This window comes from Rhinolophus sinicus, chromosome 3 (assembly GCF_057876585.1).
Source record: "Rhinolophus sinicus isolate RSI-liver-muscle chromosome 3, RSI-T2T, whole genome shotgun sequence".
NCBI lineage: Eukaryota > Metazoa > Chordata > Mammalia > Chiroptera > Rhinolophidae > Rhinolophus > Rhinolophus sinicus.
In genome coordinates this window covers 190,039,482-190,052,615 of record NC_142503.1, presented here as the reverse complement: position 1 = coordinate 190,052,615, position 13,134 = coordinate 190,039,482, and the positions used below count along the sequence as shown (strand labels likewise).

The window sequence follows — 13,134 nt, the reverse complement described above, 5'->3', positions numbered from 1 at the left end:
CCAGGTAGCATCCTTACAGCTCTTACCTGGGGGAGATGCCTCAAGAGGTATTTCTCTGTGTGTACCCAGAATGAATCACTGTAATGTGAGCGACTGCCAGAAGGAGACAGCTTGTTGATCAGGTAAAAGGGTCTGAAGAATAAGCTGGCCTATTGTATTCCGGCTACAAAGGGATTTTCAGTGTTCCCTGATGTTCTTCCATCTCTAAGCGGGATGCTGAAAGCTCCTTACACCTGAAGTGCTAAGGGAAGGCCCCTTTTTCTTCCCATTTTTTCCAGGCATTTTATGCCGGTGGATGAAAGACTTCAACATGGTATTTAGATATGAGTGGGATGGGAGCTCAGGAAATGAGAAGATTGTGTATCAGACACTCCCACCCCCCCTATCCCCACCCAAACTCATCATGACTAAGAAGAGGCCTCATTGCAAGAGTCTAGGCCCCAGACAGGCAGTGGTAGAAGAGCAGATGCATTCAAATGATGTTTTAGGTCTGAATCCACAGGACCTTGGTGACAGGATATGCAGTGGAGGGACATCGAGCTGGTGAGGGGACTCGTAGCCCTCTGGCCGGGGAGCCCGAGTGAGTGGTGTCTCCATTCAGTATGACAGGACACGGGAAAAGGAGCAGTGCGGGGTTGATGACAACTCCACTTTGGGATGCATCTGTGGGACAACAGGGAAGGCGTTCTATCTAGAAATGGGCATGAAAGTCCCATGGTCCCATGAAAGAGAAGTTGTCCCAGGATATCCGGGAGAGAGCCTGAGCCTTAGGTGTGTGTCTGGTGACGGCCACTCAGGGATGGTCTGATAGAAAAGAGGCAAATGGCCTTTCTTGGCTGTGCTGTTGTGTTGGGAATCCCTCGCTGTCTTTGTATCTCAGTGTCCTGGATGAGGGGGGAGCGGTGAGTGGCCTCTTGTGTGCGGATACAGAAGGGAGCCTTGTCTGGGGGATCAAGGCCCTGCTCTCTGCCGAGTCCCCTCTCCAGTAGGCTGTCAAAGGCTGTTACATGGAGCTTGCTTCTGCTCGTTAGGATTCCGCAATCTTCTGCACCTCCTTTTATGGGGGGGTGGGGGTTGCTTTCAATGTTGTCTGTATCTGTTTTGAAATGTCATTCATTTTTCTTTTTAACAGACAACCACAAATTCATGCTTTTGTTATACTCTACAAACTTTCCAGCTGATTCACTTTTTTGTGCTAATCTGAGAACATGATGAAAACGTCTGACTTCAGTTCTTTCTTACAAATACTTACTCTTCTGTCTTTAATTAACTGAAATCGTTCCTATGTAAACAAATAACAACTGCAGATTGTGCTTCCTACACGCCTTTCTTGTGGAGATTTAAGTGCATCCCTTGTTTGTTCAATTATAGTCTTTTAAAAATACTAGATGTGACATATTTTGTCATTTTGTATGATGCCAGTAGAAAACAAAGGATCGTGACTGTAATTTTATTCTTGTTCCACCTTTTATTTAACGTTTATGTGCAGAATCAGGGTGGCAGGTGGAGTGAGGAGGACAGCTTTGGATTCGCATGAGCTTGAAAATCTCAACCCTGCCACTTCTCAGTGGTGTGGCTGTGGATGTGTTGTTTGAGTCCCCTCTCTGTGCCTCAGTTTCCTGTACATAAAATGAAGGCAGATAATATTTGCCTCATGGATTATGCAGATTAAGTGACATAATGCAACTTATGTGCTCAGCACAGTGCCTGGCACATAGTAGGTGCTCAATAAATGCTAGCAATATCTATTTGTATACAGTAGAAGAAGCTCTCTTAACCAGTCCACCAGCTTAAAGGAAGCCTCAGTCCCCATGCAGAGCAATCCGATGATGGCACCGCCTGGTGAACACTTGAACTTGGACGGTTCTCTCCTGTGCACTCACGTGCTTCTCCTCCAGCCTAGGGAGGTGTATTTGTTCCCAACCCTGTTCATGTTGTTTGCTCTCAAACCTAGTTATGCCGGTTGAACTTGTTGTTATTATGTAATTTAATGAAATATTAGGTGAAGAGAATGTAAAAATTAAGTTTTGAAGGCTTTGGGAAGGCTTACTAAAGGTTAGTCACCGAATTAAATAAAATTCTGAAGTATTTTCGTAGAGACAGAAAGTAGAGTAGTGGTTGCTAGGGGCTCAGGGGAAAAGGGGAACCCGGAGTTAGTATTTAATGGGAACGGAGTTTCAGTTCTGCGACATAAAAAGTTTGGACGATGGTGATGGTTGCACAAACAATGTGAATATTCTTCATATGGCTCAACAGTACAGTTAAAAATGGTTATGGTAAATATTATGTTATATGTATTTTATTACAATTTTATAATTTTTTAATCTGTCACGTTAGCTGTGGGTGAGACAACGTAAAGATTGGTGGGGAGATAAAAAAATTTAGAGGGATTCCACATCCAGGTAGTTTTCATACTTTCAGGAAACCAAAATAGAAAATCATAGGTATTGTGTTTTAGGTGTAGTTTATGTGAGGAGAACAAAGTATGCTCATCCATGGGCCATCTTTGAAAGCCTCAAAGATGAGGGCTTTCACATAGGTCCAAATATCAGGGAATACATGCATGTTTATATTTTAAGTTTTAAATGTGACATTTAAGTTAAGTATGTGCCTAGGAACCAGACTTTGAGCCAGATCTGCGTGCAGGAAGTTTGTTGGAGAGCTCTCCGAACCAGGCTGTGTGGGGAGGAGGGAAGCAGGACCGACAGGGGGAATTGCCACAGCCCTCAGCCAATCCCCGAGGAGCGCTGGTGCCGAGCCCCCTTCAGTGATGTGACAGAGACAATCTGTAGTTTTTCTCCTGCCTTGGGAGAACAAGACACGGGGTGTGGGCTTTCCCAGGGGAGGGGCCATCCCCTCCAGCAGGCAACTTCCTTTGGCTTAGCGTGAGGCCCGCAGGTTGTCAACGGTGGACTCTCAGCAGTTGACACTTCCAGCTGGGGGATCTGATGGCACACCACAGCAGCCACAACCGCGCGTGTCCATGTTTTGAGTGTTTCCCCTTCCAACAGACTTTTAAAAATTAACTGATTGACTATAGGTCCAGAGCGCTTCAGATACGAGCATTTTCACTATTTATGCGTAGTCTCCTGCAGGTGCCCTTGGTTTGGTCTTCCTTCCGTATGCCAGTTGTCCCACTTGGGATAAAGCAAGACTGTGTAGCTTAATGACAACTAATAAGCGTGTGTGATGTGTTTGAAGCTCAGCTGACTGTAGGACTCTGTTAACTTTTAAATATTTTGCAGCTTATATTTTGAGATTCGTGAAACTTCAGATTTTTGCTTCTTAAATTTCCAGTCTTTTTTGGCATTTGATGATTTTATTTATGTATTTTTTTGGTCAGACTTTCCATTTTTATGCTATAGGTCATCTTCCTCTCATGCCCTATGACCTCTGGGTCTGATTCTGCATATTCCTCAGTTACTCTTCCATCTGCCACAATTAACTGTTTACTCTTGTTCCTTTTACTTTGACATTTTCACTTCAAACCTGCATCTCTTTGTCCTGAGCCACAAGCTCTCAATGCAAGTGATGGCCAGTCTCCGGATGTACAAATTCATTTTTAGATATACTCTTTTGATTCTGAAAACAGGAGTCCTGTTTATGTGATTGCTTTGTTTTTACCATCTTAGCCGCTTTTAAGTATACAGTGCAGTAGGGTTAACAATATTCATATTGTTGTATAACCAATCTCTAGAACTTTTTCATCTTGCAATACTGAAACTCCATATCCATTAAACAACTCCCATTCCACCCCTGCCTCCCCCGAGACTCTGGCAATTACCATTCTACTTTCTGTTTCTGAGTTAGACTACTCATGGTACTTCCTGTAAAATCCTACAGTACTTATATTTTTTTGAGTGACTTTCACTTAGCATAATGTTCTCAAGCTTCATCCACTTTGTGTTGGAATTTCCTTCCTTTTAAAGCCTGAATGATATTCCGTTGTATGTATATACCACATTTTGTTTATCCATTCATCTGTTGATGGACATTGGGTTGCTTCCATCTTTTGACTATGGCAAATAATGCTGCTATGAACATGGGCGTGCAAGTTTTTGTTTATTTTTTAATACATTTTGTTTGTTTGTTTCTATCACCTTGTAAACGCTAAAGAGGAAGTCTGAATCCCTTTGCAAGTGTGACCACCAATGTAACACAAAGAAAGATACCCCACAGTGTCTATTTTCCTTTCTCGTTTTGGCGTGTTCTGACCCTATAGTAGGAATACTGTGCAGTCTCATTTACACCTAGCCCTTCATTTAGCCATGTTTTGTTGTTTCCTTGGTTTCAAATTTTATCTCTTTAGACGAACTGGGAAATGAAGCCTTTCATTTGACTTGTGATCTTGTGCATTTTGGAAGTGCATACATGTAATCGTGGAACAAATAAAGCAGCTGGAAGAAATCTTTCCTGAACAAAACCCAAGTGGGGCATTTGAGTGTGAGCCAAGATTTCAGCAGCTACAGAGGGAGATGTAAAAAGACTGCCTATATTACAACACCAACAAATCACTTCTGGCCCGATAGGAATGTCCTTTAGGTAATGATCAAACAGAGGGTAGAGACCTTTACACATTTAATTGCCTGCCCACAAAATAAAGTGTTTACTGTAACCTTCCAAGGTCTCTACACCAAGTTAATTACTGTGATATACCTGACGGGAGGGCAGCATTGTGACTCAGTGGACTCAGCAATGCAAGGAAATTCTGAGGCTGCTCACTCTGAACCTGGCCTCCCGCTAAACTGCTGCATGGTTCTCGGCAAAACACTGCATGTTCAATTTCCTAGGGTTCTGTTCCTCCAACTAAAATCCTGAACGGTAATGCAAATTTAGCTACTACACAGCTAATCATAAATGAAGCCCTGTATTAATGGCCTCTTTTTTAGAGGAAAAACTTAATGTCCTACCATGATCAAATTAAGTAAAATTTCCCTGGACATTTTGACAAGATTGGATAGGTCTTTTTTTTTTTTTAATGTATATACATATGCATACGTCTGGACTGACACATACAAAATCGAAAGCTTGGAATGGAGGTAGGTTTAGAAATACATGCAGGAGTGTGCCAGGTTTTCAATCATTCGTCAGTTTATTCAGCCAACTTCAGTGATCACTTAGAGTAGTGCTTCTAAACCGTAGGAGCATCAGAATCACCTCGAGGGCTTTTCAAACACCCTTTCTGGGGCCTATCCTCAGAGTTTCTGAGTCACTGGGTAGTGTGCACCCTTCCCACTTAATTCCCATTGTTTGACATTTAGTTTGTCTCGAGTCACTTCCTATGGTGGATGCCCAAACTGAAAGTCGAGAAACAGAAGTCAGCCAGGCAAAGACAGTTTGGTGGAGGGATAGACGCTGCCGGCTGAGGGCACTTCTGGGCAGGCCCGGAAGTGAGGGGACCATAGCATCTGAGAGGAGTGGAAAGATGTACGCTCAGGCCTGGGCAGGGAGGGGAAGCTGAGGGGAGTGGAGGCTGGAGAAATGAAAGCTTTGCCACTAACAGCCTGTAGTGGGACATACCAGGGAATAATTGGCCAAAATTAAGTTAGTCAGGAAAAAAGTTGAGGGGGAGTAAAAGGCAAAAAGAAAAACTCTGCCGACTACCATTGAACAGTGTTTGTTTTCCACCAGATTGTTTTAACGCATTGTTGTTTTCACTAACTTGATTCTGACTGAGTTGTTTTTGGCAGATGGCTTTCATTCACATTATCTAGATCCAAATTAATAGGATTTGGGGGGCTTACGGGATCCAGTGTTGTGCTGGAGCCGCCTGTGCAGGCTGTCAAGCCAGTTCTGCCTGCCTGTCCCCATCTGGCACTCAGTGGTATCACCTTGGTAGGTTTAACTCAGCAAATGCTACAGCCAGGGAACTTTCCTTCCTGCGCCCCCCGTGAGAGCCGGGTCCCCAGCACACCACTAGATGTAATGATTGAGATGGAAGAAGCCCAGATGTCCTGGGTTTTGGCTTGGCACTTGAATGTGGAAGTCGTACACCAGTGCTAGGGTGCATGAACTTTGGAGCCAGAGGGTCAGGGTTTGAATCCTAACTGTCATTTTCCTGCCAGTTCCAGCAGAGTAGTTAACTTCTCTAAGCCTCAGTTTCCTGCTATGTGAAATGGGATCACTAATATTTAACTTATAGATTAGTTTTAATAATTAATCCTTGAGAGATAGAAGCTGTTATTATTACGTAATGAAGGAAGAGCATAAGGACATTCGATTGATTTTTTTCTTTTTTTAATTTGTGAAGTTTGAGATGCTCTTTGAGTTTTAGGTAAAGAGAATCCTATAATAACAACTGCAATAGCTAACGTTATTGAGTATTAACTATGTGCTTCTACATGCATTATTTCATTTAATCCTCACAAGAACTCTGGAGGCAGATATCAGTGATGTGATTACCCCATAGCTGAGGAGACTGAGGTTGAAGTGGATAACTGGCCATTAAGTGGATAACTGGCCAGGCAGCTGGTAAGAGCAGACACAGGAGTTGGAATGAGAGTTTGTCTGAATTCAGGCTCTACATTCTTAACCAATGTGCATGTGGGATCTCCACTCAACAGAGACAGCTAAGCTGCATGGTGTAAGTTTATGAATCTCATGAGTGGCTGAAGTCGTAGGTCTGAATGAGGTCACGCTGGAGAGGTCTGTTGAGTGAAACCATCGAGGACATGATGCAGCCCTAGGTAACACTGGTATTTAAAAGGTGGGATGAGTTCAGAGAAGGAAGGAATGGCCAACAGTTTCAGATGCCACAAGGAAGTCACCAAAGGTCAGAAGTAAAGAGAATTTTGGATTTGGCGATATGAAAAACATTGATAATCTTAACAAAAGCAGTTTGGGTAGGATAATGGGGACAGAGGCCAGATTGCTTTGGGTGGAGGAGTCCATTGATGAAAAGCTAGAGAGAACTGGTGTCAGCTGCTTTTAAAGAATAAGATGCTAGAGGAGTAACTTGGAATCTAGGGAGAGATTTAACAACATACATGTGTTGGGGAGAAATAGTGGGTAGAGTGAAGGTATAGGAACATGATTTCTCCAAGTCCCTTAGGAGGTGGGAGGAATGGGATCCAAAGCCTGATCAAGGAATTATGCCTGGATTGATGGGGGGTGGGTTTTGTAGGGTGGTACCATGGGCTCTAGGCTAGGCAGGGAAGAAGTAACACCAGACTGACATTCAAAGACAGAGAACGAAGAGCGGTCAGGGTCCTGAAAGTCTCAAAGATGTTGAAGGGAAGTTGGGAATAAATGAGCAATAGAGTTGTAAGAATAGAGTCATGCACAGTGAGTGAGAGCTTGACATCGGCCAGTTTATACAAAGAGAAGTTCTGGGTGGTTGACAAGATCCCTGGTCTAGCCATTGAAGGTCAATTTCCGAAGCAAAATGGAGTTGAAGGTCATCAGAATTGAGGAGATCAAGGGACTCGAGGCCTAGAATTGAGGTTGAGACCTCACACCGGAATCCTTTTGAGTCTTCACCTACTAAGAATACATCTTTCTAGAGGACTTGTTATTAATCCGAATGTTTATGTCTAGAGAGGTACCTCCCAATAAGGGTGGAAACTCTCCTGATGGGCAGTGACATATTCTTTAATTGGTGTCTGAGAAATCTGATAGAATCCTCAACTTTTTCTCAGAACCTTCTTCCTGGGATCAGTAGGAGAAGAATGTAAAAGTTCTAGATTCATGTCTCCCCCTTCTAGGAGATGTACAGCTTACACTTTCAGAAGTTAATGATAATAAGAATGGCTGTCATTTGTTAAGCTCTTGCTACAGCCACTTTATATAGATTATGTCTTTACAAAACAACTCCGTGAGATGGGTACACTTTCCGTCTCTCTTTTATAGATGAGGACTCTGCAGATTAGCGTTGTTAAGCCCCTTGTGAAGGTCACTCATCTTGTAAGTGACGCAGCCAGTATTCAAATCCAGGCAATCTGCCTCCCAAATTCAAGATCTATGAAAACCTGCCTGTCAGTGGCGGGGAGACCTAGGCCAGCGTCATGTTGGACGTCAGGTATTCCTGTTTGTGAAGGAAGAGGATGCCGTGTCTAGAGACGCACCATTGGGCCTGGCCCCTGACTGGACTCCCTCTGCCGCCACCGTCCTCATCCTGTTTCTAGGCACAGACTTGCCGTGCCTGTGAGCGCCCATCACCCCACACAGCGCTGCTTTCCCGGGAAGTGCCCCTCGCTGCCACGGGCAGCGTGAGACGTTTTCCTGAAGCCTCCAAGTTAAACCTCCTCTACTGCAGAGTGGCGTGAAAGGCATCTCACTGTGTCATTGGTGCTTGGAAATATTGGAAGGTTTTCCCGCACAGACACTGTGCCTATATTGGAGCTCAGCTATTCAAAGTGCAAAAAAACCTTAGTTTCCTTGATGTGGACACCTTAGTTCACAAATGCTCAGGAAAGTAATAGAAGAGGAATGCAAGGAGACAAAAGCATTTATTCTGTAATGATAAAAATGAGTACTTCAATGAGAAGGAGCTCCTTGAAAATCACATTAATTTGCTTCTAAATTAATTTGCTGTTTGCTGAAAGCTGTTTTCAGGAAATGATACTTTGTCCTGTGGATGCCCAATTCCAACGTTCACATTTCAAAGATGCATTTACCAAGGTCTTGTACTTGGATGAACTCCTGTTGCATGTTCAGAAAGTAGTGATGGCCAGATACCTAAAGCCAGGTCCCAGAAATAATAACAAAAATGAAGCCAGGAAATTGAGTTCCAACCAGGACTTACATTAAGTTCCAGGTGTCAATACCCATGGGTGGAGCCAACACCCGGTGTTGAGGGAGGAGACAATGGGGAAGCCCAAGAGCAGAGAGCAGGGGACCTGGCCCTGCAGAAGGTGCTCAGGATGGATTTCAGGGTGAGTGGGCCGGTGCCCCAGCTGCCTTGTGCCCTCATTCCCGTATTTCTCCATCTAGCACAGACGTTCTGTACATGTGATTTATGCTCCCAAGGGCTCGGTGAGGTCGAAAATGTTTTCCTGATGCTAAAGGCACTGCTTGCCTTGCTTCATTCCTTTGACGTTTGCGTTGATGATGCAAAGACTGCAGTGGGTAAAATGACACAAATCGTTTTACCTGTGTTTTGCGTGAATCAAGGCAGAAGCACCAGACTGTACTAGTCGTCATTGTCTTCTCCACCACAATTCTCCTTGCCATTAAAAAAAACACAGAGTTTCCTGTAAGAATACCCTTGATGAAGCATTAAGAATTATTTTATTACATCTCAATCCTCAAGTGCACATCTTTTTAATGCTCCAGGAGGCATCCATACAGCATCTCTGTTACGAGCCGAATCACGGTGGTTGTCTCCAGGTGAAGCACTTGCACACTTAAGTTGAGATCTGAACTGGCCACTGTTTTAATGGAACACTGATTTTAGTTGAAAGAATGACTGACAGACAAACTACCATTATTCAGACTGGAGTATTTGGTGAATATTTTCTCAAAAACTGAACGAAGTAAGCCTGTCATTTCAAGGAAAACAACTGACAGACAGTATTTGTTGCCAATTATAAAATTCGAGCTTTCAAGTGAAAATTAGAATTTGGGAAACTTGTATCCACCACCATGAGCTTGACAGTTTCTCAATACTTAAAGACTTTTCTGATGAATTCAGTGGTGATATTAATAAATTTGATTTTTTAATATTGTGTAATGCAATGTGTTAACATTTAGAAGATCTGTATAACCCAGTGAATTAATATTTTTCTGATAACCGATGCATGATGTTACAAAATCATGCTTGGGTAAAAGATCTATTGAAACTACAAGATACACCAGTGGATTTTAATGTAACATGATGTGAAAAATTAATTGATATGGTTTCAAATTCTATATTGCAGCTAGGCTTTTAGAAATTACCACTCATTGAGTTATAATATCGAAAAAGAATATCTACCGTTACCTGAAAAGACTATTAAAATACTACTCTCCTTTTAGCTACATATCTGTGTGAGGCTGTATTTTCCTTTCCATCCTATACAAAGGGCATTCAGAAGCAGATATGAGAATCTAGTTGTAATTTATTAAGCAATACATTTAAAAGACTTGCAAAAATGTAAAATGATTCTCACTATTTTTTTGTTCTGGAAAATTGACTTAGTTTTCAAAAAAAAATACTTAGTCAAAAGGCAATGGACTTGTTATTTTTAAATGAATTAACATTTTATCGTTTTCTCAGTTTTAATTTCTAGTATAGTAAGTATTGATAGGTACAACCCACATAAACAGAAGCTCTTTAGGGTTCTCAATTTTTAAGAGTGTAAAGGAATCCTGAAGCCAAAAAGTTCAAGAATCAGTGACTTCGTATATATTGAGTGTGTGGCATGTAGTGGGCCCAGGCTGGTGCAGAGATAGTGTGGTGTACTGGACAGGTGTGGGCCTTGCCCACAGAGCTATGTCTCCTACAATCAAACAGATCATTCCCACAGCGGGTGGGAGGTGCAGTGAGAGGAGAAGCACCAGGTGACATGGGAGCACACTGCAGGGGCACGTGGCCTTGTGTAGGGAAGACTTCCGGGAGGAATCACTGTCTATACTGATTCTTGAAGAATGAATGAGAGTTAGCCAGGCAGAGAGGAGAGGTTGGTTGCTTTGGGTGTGTGGAGAAGCATATAGAAAGGTCTGCGTGCAAGAGACCATGGCTTCACTGCCGACGTAGAAGATGTAGAGTGTAACTGGAGCACAGAGCGGAGGAGATGGTGAGGCATGAAGCTGGACCCGACGACAGCAGCCAGGTAATGAATGGCTTTGTGAGTTCAGGAGTTAGGACCTCCTCCTAGGGGAAGTGGAGGATCCTGGAAGGATTCAAGGCAGGAGAGTCACGTCAGATTGCGTTTATATAGATATCTCTGGCCGTGGAGAATGGCTATCTGGAGGCAGGGAGACCGTTAGGGTCTCATAAAGAGATGATGGAACCTGGGCGAGGGCATAGCTCAGCTGTCGGAGAGCTGTGGGTAGATTTATGAGCTATTTTTGTGGAGAAGTTTACATATGTAGGTGAAAAGATTGGGTGTGGTTAAAGAAGGAAGGGTGGGCATCGACATTGAATCCAGGTTTCAGGTTTCGACCTGGGAATGATAATAATGTCCCCCGGCAGAGGGCACACAGAAGGTGCAGGTTTACAACGGAGAAGGATGAATTCCGTGTGGGTTACCTATGGCTGTCCAAGAGTGATGCCCCGTCAGCATTGGGGTTGTGGTTCTGAAACTGAGGCGAGAGATCTGGAGTATTGACACAGATTTAAGAATCATCAGCATACAAATGGTGACTGAAGCCATGGGCTGAGTGAGATCTTTCAGAGAGAGGGTTTAAACAAGGGAAGACTGTCTAAGAGAGCACCATGGGGAGGACCAACATTTAGAGGATAAGCCAAGAAAGGAGAGTGTGCAGAGATAGCTGAGAAAAGTGCCCAGAGAATTAAGAGAATCCAAAAACTATGTGATCATTGAAGGAAGGAGGGGTCAGTTTCTAGAAGGAAGAAGGAGTGGGAAGGAGGGAGGGAGGGAGGGGAGAGAGAAAGAATGAGATGAGATTATTGCATTTCTATGGGAAGGAGCCCATTAGAGAAGTTTCCATATATACAAAAGAGAAAGGGAAATCAATAAAGTGAGGTTCTAACAGAATCAAGAGGGGAGGGGATTTGGGGAATGGATGGAGGAAAGCCATGTCTCCAATAGAGAACCAAATTCCAATCAGGGCATGAGGTGGAGAGAGCATTAGCTGAAGAAGTTGAGAATGTAGGATAGTTTAATTATAAATGGAAAGTGTGCAAGAGAAGTGTGGAGGTTTGGATTAAAGGGAAGAAAACAGAGCAGTGTGAGGAAGAAGATAGGGGAGCCTGGAAGTCCAGAGGGGCTCCCCAGAACGACCGAGCATAACTGTTACACGAGGAGACAGGAAGGATGTACAGAAAACTATCTTATTGTAGATATTGGTGATTTGATTACAGCAATCTTACCCTTTTACTCAATAATGTATTTACATCACAACCTAAAAATTACCCGCAACGATAGTGATGCCTTTTTTTTTTTTCTTTAACCACCAAAACATCATTTTCTGGCCAATTCTAATTATCCTTATGTGTTGTTTCCTTTTATGTTCACCAGGTTAAATCTTCAGTTATGCTCCTGCCATTAAGAATTCCCTATGTAGAAAAATCTATTCATTATGAGCACATTTATTGCTTCATTGAGTTGCCTATTTAAAATGCAGAGAACCACAAATTAATTGTAGCGTTTTTTCCATTTTGAAAAAAGCGGATGAATGGGTGCTATTTTCTTGAATACATCGTGTCTTTCTTCCAGTCCAGATTCATGGTTTACCAGATGCCAGTCCTTCCTTGGTTTGATATTTGTTCCTTATTGAAAGGGGTGCTTCCTAAGACTTACAGGTGCCACTTTCTGCATCGGGGGAAATGACAAGGCACATGTAATGGAGACAGTTGCTTTTGGGGGGCAGTTCAATGGTCAGCAGAGAGGTCGGTCTGCCAAATCTCTTTCTCTGAGGTTAATTATGTAAAGTATAAACAATTTCATTGAAATTGTAAAATAAAATATCTCAAGTAGTTTCCGTATAAGATTAACCTATTAAGTACTTTCAGATTTCAAGTCTTAGAGCCCTCTACTAAACATTGTATTTAAGACTTTGGTGTTTGTTCTAGATACAGTCTTTCATGACATATTCTAATTTCTCTAGAGTTCTAATTTGGTAAATGTGACTATACCTGTGTGGAATATGTGTAAGTGTGGACTGCCATAGAGTACCAGGGCACTAAGTGAGAAAGTTTAGTGGATCTGATCTGGAGGTCAGAGTTTTGTTTTGTTTTGTTGTTTTTTCTTTTTTCTTTTTCTTTTTTAGTTTTGTTTTGTTTTTATTTCTTTCCATTGTGACTCCGAAGAAGGATTGTGTTTCATTTCTTATCATTTCTTATTTCATTTCTTATCTCATAGAATGGATTCTCCTGCAGGTGTCAAAACTGTGGCAGATTAACCGAGAGCTTTGTCTTTGAGGCCACCTAATCCCACCAGGGTCACAGCACCACCATCGCTGCTAAAAACAGAAGCCTCTCTCTTCTCTTTGGTTGTCTCATCCCCACTCCACTTTGACCTTCATTTGTTT

At 42.7% G+C, this 13,134-nt stretch overlaps 1 protein-coding gene across 1 annotated transcript in view; it reads left to right on the top strand.

Moving 5' to 3' along the window:
* EFCAB11 (EF-hand calcium binding domain 11) overlaps positions 1-13,134 on the top strand; it is a 123,698-nt gene that overhangs the window by 73,450 nt on the left and 37,114 nt on the right. The window lies entirely within an intron of this gene.